Source organism: Pecten maximus, chromosome 18 (assembly GCF_902652985.1).
Source record: "Pecten maximus chromosome 18, xPecMax1.1, whole genome shotgun sequence".
Lineage (NCBI taxonomy): Eukaryota > Metazoa > Mollusca > Bivalvia > Pectinida > Pectinidae > Pecten > Pecten maximus.
Window position 1 is genome coordinate 8,121,395 of NC_047032.1, and position 7,301 is coordinate 8,128,695.

The following is a 7,301-nucleotide window of genomic DNA, read 5'->3' on the forward strand; positions in this document are numbered from 1 at the left end:
GCGTTCACCACTTCTCGTTGGTTAAACAAAACAACACTTTATAATAACACTATGTTGATAGGTGATATTTCTCGCTATACCTGACGTATGTTGTGGTGAGGGAGATCGTGTCTCCCAGATCGTGAATTACAAAATCACAGTAATCAGGAACGACAACACCTATTGTCAGGGATAATTAATGTCTAATCTCCCCTCCGGATATTTCTCACCCAGATCGACACATTCCGCTCCCGATATTATACACTTCATGAAAGAAGTGAAACTTCGCTTTGTCCAAATCTGTTTTCAAAACTATAACATTTAAATCTATATTGTTTAGAGCCTATTTTAAGAGAAGTCATGACAGTTAAACTGTACGTAAATCAGGCCGCATTCTCCATTGATTCATATAATTGGTGTAAGGCTATCCATTACGGGTCCGCCTACATAGCTTCAATCACGGCTCATTTGCGAGGTAATCTAGTGTCTTCTGACCTTGGTGGTTCAATTTTACATGTCGTGTTGAGTGTTAGACAACGTTTTCTCGAATGCCATATATCTTTTATTTCCAAAGAAATTAACTATACGAAACGAATCTTTAAAAAAAATTATCAAGAAATGTTTAGAAACAAATGTATTTCGTGCTAGTTGAATAAAACTATGAATCAACCAATCCGTTGAACTCCCATCATAAAATTGTCAAAACCATGTCGATAAATTATGGATATATATATATATATAGTCGTATTATCTACAGACAGGGAGATAATGGCCGTGACAGTAAACCACGACCTGGATCTCTTTGTCCATGATATCCTTGACAATATCCAGGACGTGTCACTCTTGTAATCTACTCCACGGTAGATTTTACCTACATGTATATGGTGTGTGCATTACAGTACTAAAGTAAGTATATATGCTTCTGTGACACTCTCTCCCAGAAGCTCCGGATATGTTAACTTGCTTATATTTATGTTGTGTATTTTCGACAGAGCAAACTACATTTTCCCAAAAAAATGAATATTATTTCAGATTTATTTCATGCGCTGCACTTGTACATGTACAATGTACAACATCTCCAGTTTAATACATAGACTTCTCGGTCTCCCCACAACTAAATGATTTACTATATGCTATTACTAGTGACCCCATCCCTTCATTAGCTCGTTTGAAGTTCAAATGATGTGAAAATTATATCTAATTAAAGTTTGGATTTTTTTTCTCTATCTGATAAATGTTGTTATTGTATAAGTCTAAAGGCATACAAGTATAAGAGCACACGGGTACTCGAAAGACAGAAACCCTGACATTCACAGTGCACTGGGGAACCTCCACCTGGGGAATTCACGCATTTTTACACCTCGATTCCTACGTCATTCTATTTTCAGTAGGATTGTGTATTTATGATTTTCCAAATCTCAAGACCCTACTCTTTATTCTCGTATATAGAAAGTACCCATTTCATATGCTATGTACTCAGGAAAACAGCTACAAACCTAAGAAACACATTTTCCTCAGGGACTTGGTTCAGGTGAAACACCAGCTGATTGGCTGATTTAGTTGTGCGAGTCTTAAATAAGACAGGAGGTATTGTAGTGAAAATCTCCCGTGAACTCCAAAGAAATATCCTTTAGTGTTTAAAGGCTGTTAAATACTCATAGAAAAAAAACGGAACAGCAGATTCAGTACCCCACGGTTAAACCTAACAATATTCCAATATTCCATATCTGATATGACAATAAACAGAGCTAAGGCATTCCGTTTGAAATTAATATAATTAATTTTTTTTTGTTTTCATGGTAAATACTCAAATGTGATTGGTCGAAAAATTCTTTTCATTCTTCTATGGAAGTAATTCCGAGAACGGCGCGAAAACTGTGACGTCACAAACGACAATTGACGTTGCGTATTGATTTGAGAAAAATAATCCCATTTAAAACCAGTAAAATTGTACATAAAACATGTTTTAAATTAGAAAATCATTTTCAAAAATTAATTATAAGCGTTGATGTCAATTATTTTTTAGTTTCATTGGGGTATGAAACAAATTTTGTTTACGCGGATTCATACAGTTTGCAAACAAAATTTGTTTCATACCCCGATGAAACTAAAACAAATTGACATCAATGCTTAAATACAGTGATATTTTAAAACTCGCTTACGTTATTGACTCCAATACACAGTTTCCATTTACATTGCATCTCATTCCAGGACCATGTTTTTTTCTTGAAATAAATATTACCCATCTTCTTAAGATTCCAAATTATATATCGACTTTATAGCATTTTGGTTCTATCTGCCAGATAGTGTTTGGTCGCCATGGCATTATTTGGTTACTACACTGCACGAAACGAAAACGATTTCAATACATATAAGATTGAATCGACATTAGAATAAATCAAGTTAAATGATATAATAGAAGTACTGTAATATCTAAAGGTTTATATGTTGCAGTGCAGATAAAACAGACACATTTTACAGAAATTATTATGATACAAGGAACAGGAAATATGTAATACGGAAGTAATCGGATCGTTGAACACAACAAAAGATCCATGCAATGATATATCGGAGTGTTACGTGAATAACATTTCTGACAAGCTCCTTTGAGTCTTCACGGATGATTGATCCCCAGCCATGCGAGGTGATGTATGACCGTATATAATTTTACCATTGTCCTAACAACTTGTCGCCTCAATGTCTCCAGTAAAGATAAGCTATTGTCACAACCAAACTATTTTTTGTTGATACCGTTTCACTTCAAAATGATTATTTTGATGACTGTTGCAGGATAAATAGAATACATGGTCAGTGTCTTAAAATATACCGTACGCTGTATTTTTGTCTCGGTACAGAAAGACAAAAGTAGCTCGCCAAGACTCGCCACTTTTGTCTTTCTTTACCCTCGCCAAAATACAGCTTATATATTAAGACACTGACCATATATTCTCTATTAATCCGAAAAGATCCAGAAACACCAGGTATGTACATGATACAACCGGCTGTATCACTTTGTAAGATTCATCAGATTTATTATACAACCAGGTGTATAGTTATGGAAAGATTTTCCAGATTCGAAAATAATGGGTTTGCGTATTTGTACAAATTAAGACTCTTAAAATGCATCACGGTTTCTTGACTTCACATCAAAGGCGGCGGCAGTAACGTGATGTTTTGTTTTCTAATCTGATAATTTATATAATCGTGATTAAAATATAATAGATTTGTGCTGATGACATCAGCGATTCATGAAACACTTTCTAATGTGCATTTATCACTTTAATGAAGACCTCTAAGGCCGTTTAATAACAGATCTCATAAATGGAAACTAATGTACATAAATATGTAAATGGTTTCGCTATCACTGAGCTCTTTTATAGCGTTACCTCAGCATTTAGCGTGTGACGTCATGACAAAGAGGTGAATGTGGAGGTTGTGTATGATATGTATAATTGGCTTGACATAGATAAGGCTAAAATGTATTGCCACCGTATTGGCCAAACCATTAGCAATTTGATAGAAGCTAAAGATAGTGTCATATTATCATGCCATATTCCACGGGTTGGGAAATGGATACAACAGTTTTTGATGTCTCGTGCTGATAATGTGGTCAGAGTTTAGACAAAAAAAAACAAAAAAACATCCAATCATATTTTTAAGTTATACATTGATTTCGGAGCCAATCCGAATGATGTCAAATATCATTGTCGCGAATGTTGACCGTCTGAGTGTAGAACAGATTACGACCAATGACAATCTGTAGTATAATGTTATGTCTATCTACAATTATATCAATTTAGGTAATTATACGTCATAATGACGTCAACTCATTTAAAAGAAAATCCACAATATCACAGGGAACGAAGATATATTTATGTTTTTCATATATACGCAACTTACATTGTGTTATCGTTGTTAGGAAGACACATTAAGTTAAGTTAAGTTTATTTCCAGATCAGGATTGATTGATCCTCTATACTGGACTCAACATACAATATATATACGGTATATACACAATGATATAATAATAAGGTATGTACAAATCATAATAAATAGTTAGTGTTCTGTTCCGTTAAATGCTATTTAAAAGTTGATATTGATATGTCGGCTCTGTAATTATAAATAATGTCTTGGTTTTCCCAGAATTTATCAAGTCTATTCTTAAAACAGTTTGTGTTAGGGGCAGATATCACGGTTTCCGGCAGAGAATTCCAGATCCTTGCTGATCTCACAGTGAAATATTTACATATTTATGGTATGAATGTAAGTCATTCTGTTAAAAGACTGTATCCTATTTTATCGATATTGCTATTAACTCCACCTGTTCCACATTTACATGATATGGGGACTGTGATCACCCCGTGGTCTGTTTACCTTTCCATATCCCGTGATAGCTCAGTTGGTAGAGCGGAGGACTGTAGTGGTATACTAGCTATCCTTAGGTCGCTGGTTCGACTCCGGCTCGCGGGATTTTTTTTATTTTATTTTTTTTTTCGTTTAACAGGATTAACCGTATTTATACTATTATTTGCGTATATAAGTACATATTATTGGTACATACCGTATATAAATACGTATAATTGGTAAATACCGTATATAAATATGTATAATAGGTACATACCGTATATAAATACATGTACGTATAATAGGTACATACCGTATATAAATATGTATAATAGGTACATACCGTATATAAATACGTATAATTGGTACATACCGTATATAAATAAGTAAAATTGGTACATACGGTATATAAATACGTATAATTGGTACATACCGTATATAAGTACGTATAATTGGTACATACGGTATATAAATACGTATAATTGTTACATACCGTATATAAATACGTATAATTGGTACATACCGTATATAAGTACATATAACTGGTACATACCGTATATAAATAAGTATAATTGGTACATACCGTATATAAATACGTATAATTGGTACACACCGTATATAAATACGTATAATTGGTACATACGGTATATAAATACGTATAATTGGTACACACCGTATATAAATACCTATAATTGGTACATACCGTATATAGATACGTATAATTGGTACACACCGTATATAAATACGTATAGTTGGTACATACCGTATATAAATACGTATAATTGGTACATACCGTATATAAATACCTATAATAGGTACATACCGTATATAAATACGTATAATAATTTATATACGGTATGCATAAATCATACTTAATTATACTTATTTCTATGGCGACAATTTACCTGTTGTCCTTTTTTTATGCGGTTTTGTTATTTAAACTTTATTTAATATACATCTTCCAGTGAAATATTAACATATATTTCAGTAAACTAAACTTCCATGGCAATATACTACATTTTTTTTCTATTAACTCTTGTCATATTATTACAATTTTACTGAAATATATTGAACCTTGGACATTTGGACACAAACATTTATAAGATACCCCAGCGACATGAGACACAGGTCAAAAGCTCATGGTAACCATACAGTGTAAGACATGGAATGCTTTGGTTGATTTATTCATGGAATGATAATTACTGTTAACATTGAGTGATATCCAGACAGGCATTGATCGAATTTAAATAGAATTGATTCGATCACTTTCATGTTGTCAAACTCACAGTATTGACCTTGTTGGAATTAGAAGGATTTAAAGAGCATAGTTAATTCTCATTTTGTCAATGATTATTTAATTGCATATCAAGATTTCAGGGCATTCAATCTTTTGATATAAAATAAATCGGCAACATAATGCTTATCGTCTATATATCTGACACAGAAAACGCAGGTAAGGATATTTTTCAACCTTGGATAGGATAGATTTGTATTTCGTTATATCATTGAAGTCAAAGAAATTACTGAATATAGTATTGTTAGAGAATGTCCCCGTTCGTTTGTATGCAGTATCTAACTTCTGGAAGGAATTAGTTTAGTGGATAGATATCCATACAGGTGTTGTTATACATGTACATTAAAAACAATGTCAGCGTAATTTTAGGTTTTCTTTAGCTCTTAATTAATAACATAAGCATGTTCATAATTTCAACAAAATTTCATATATACAGTTAGAAACTCAAACGTACACTGCCTTCTATAATTAGGCTTTAGGAATGGGTTTGTATACGCAGAGGAATACAATATAAACAAAAAACAAACAAACACACAAAAACAAAAAACAATTACAAACAAAAAAACAAAAACATAGGGAAAAAAACGAATATACAAATATTCCATAATAAATAGAAGTATGTAAGTGATCTGATTGGTCGATAGATTCGGTCCCGGTATCCTACCGTCAATGTCACAACTTTGATACATGGGAAGGGGAATGGCATCAACATCTGTGTAGATGTTCATTTAAGGTACAGTGGTCCATGAGTCCCCTTTTTGATGTTTAGGTTTGACGCTTTGGAACGAAAATGCCATATTTGTTTGCAGATTTATTTTTATAGGGTGAAAGTTAACCCGTGGTTTTGTGTTAAAGGATTCATTTTTGTACGATATAAACTGTACATGTGTATACAGAATCAGCGTGTGTGTTGTCAATATCGTTTTCCTTTAAATGTTCGACATTTACTGAAAACACACGTGCGTGTGAAATTGGTAGTATTTCATACAAACCAAGTAACGACATCTTAGTGATTTAATATCCAGTCATGGAGGCAGACGAAAAAAAAGGAAATGTATAGGATCAGAATATTTATATATCGTATTTGATAGAAAAAAATTCTCGGGCAACTAAAATAACAACGTTGGCTTTTTAAAACTCATGCCAGGTATTTAAAACTGGTTCCAGCTGCCCTTCCGAGGTTCGGGAGAAATACTGCTTTATACATGTACCATTGATCAAATTGGTTAATTTAGGGGTTTACTGAACTTTCTGTTAAATATATATAATAAAATAAAAAGTCAAACACAGATCTGCTGTCTCCCTAGTGCTTTCGCGGCTACATCGTGCCGCTCTTAGGGGATTATGAATTTTATTCGGTACATCATTTTATGACGTCATAGTTTGATGACGTCATAATACAAATGTAGTAGGGTACATAATTAATTAATCAAACTATGACGTCATAAAATGATGTACCGAATAAAATTCATAATCCCCTGAAGAGCGGCACGATGTAGCCACGAAAATACTAGGGAGACAGCAGATCTGTGTTTGACTTTTTATTTTATTATTATTTACCGTCACATGGACATTTTAACTTTATTCTATATATATATATCCCCACAAGAAGGACCAAACTGTATGTTGTGGTTTTGTAGTTATGGTTCTGTGTAAACTGTACTTATCCATTCAAATGTCACGG

The 7,301-nt window shown here is 33.2% G+C and overlaps 1 non-coding gene across 1 annotated transcript; it reads left to right on the plus strand.

The window, feature by feature from the left end:
* Positions 1 to 4,363: 4,363 nt before the first annotated feature.
* Positions 4,364 to 4,449, plus strand: Trnay-gua. Its single transcript is given in 2 exon segments — positions 4,364 to 4,400; positions 4,414 to 4,449. It is a non-coding gene; the product is annotated as a tRNA-Tyr (tRNA).
* The last annotated feature ends 2,852 nt before the right edge of the window (positions 4,450 to 7,301 follow it).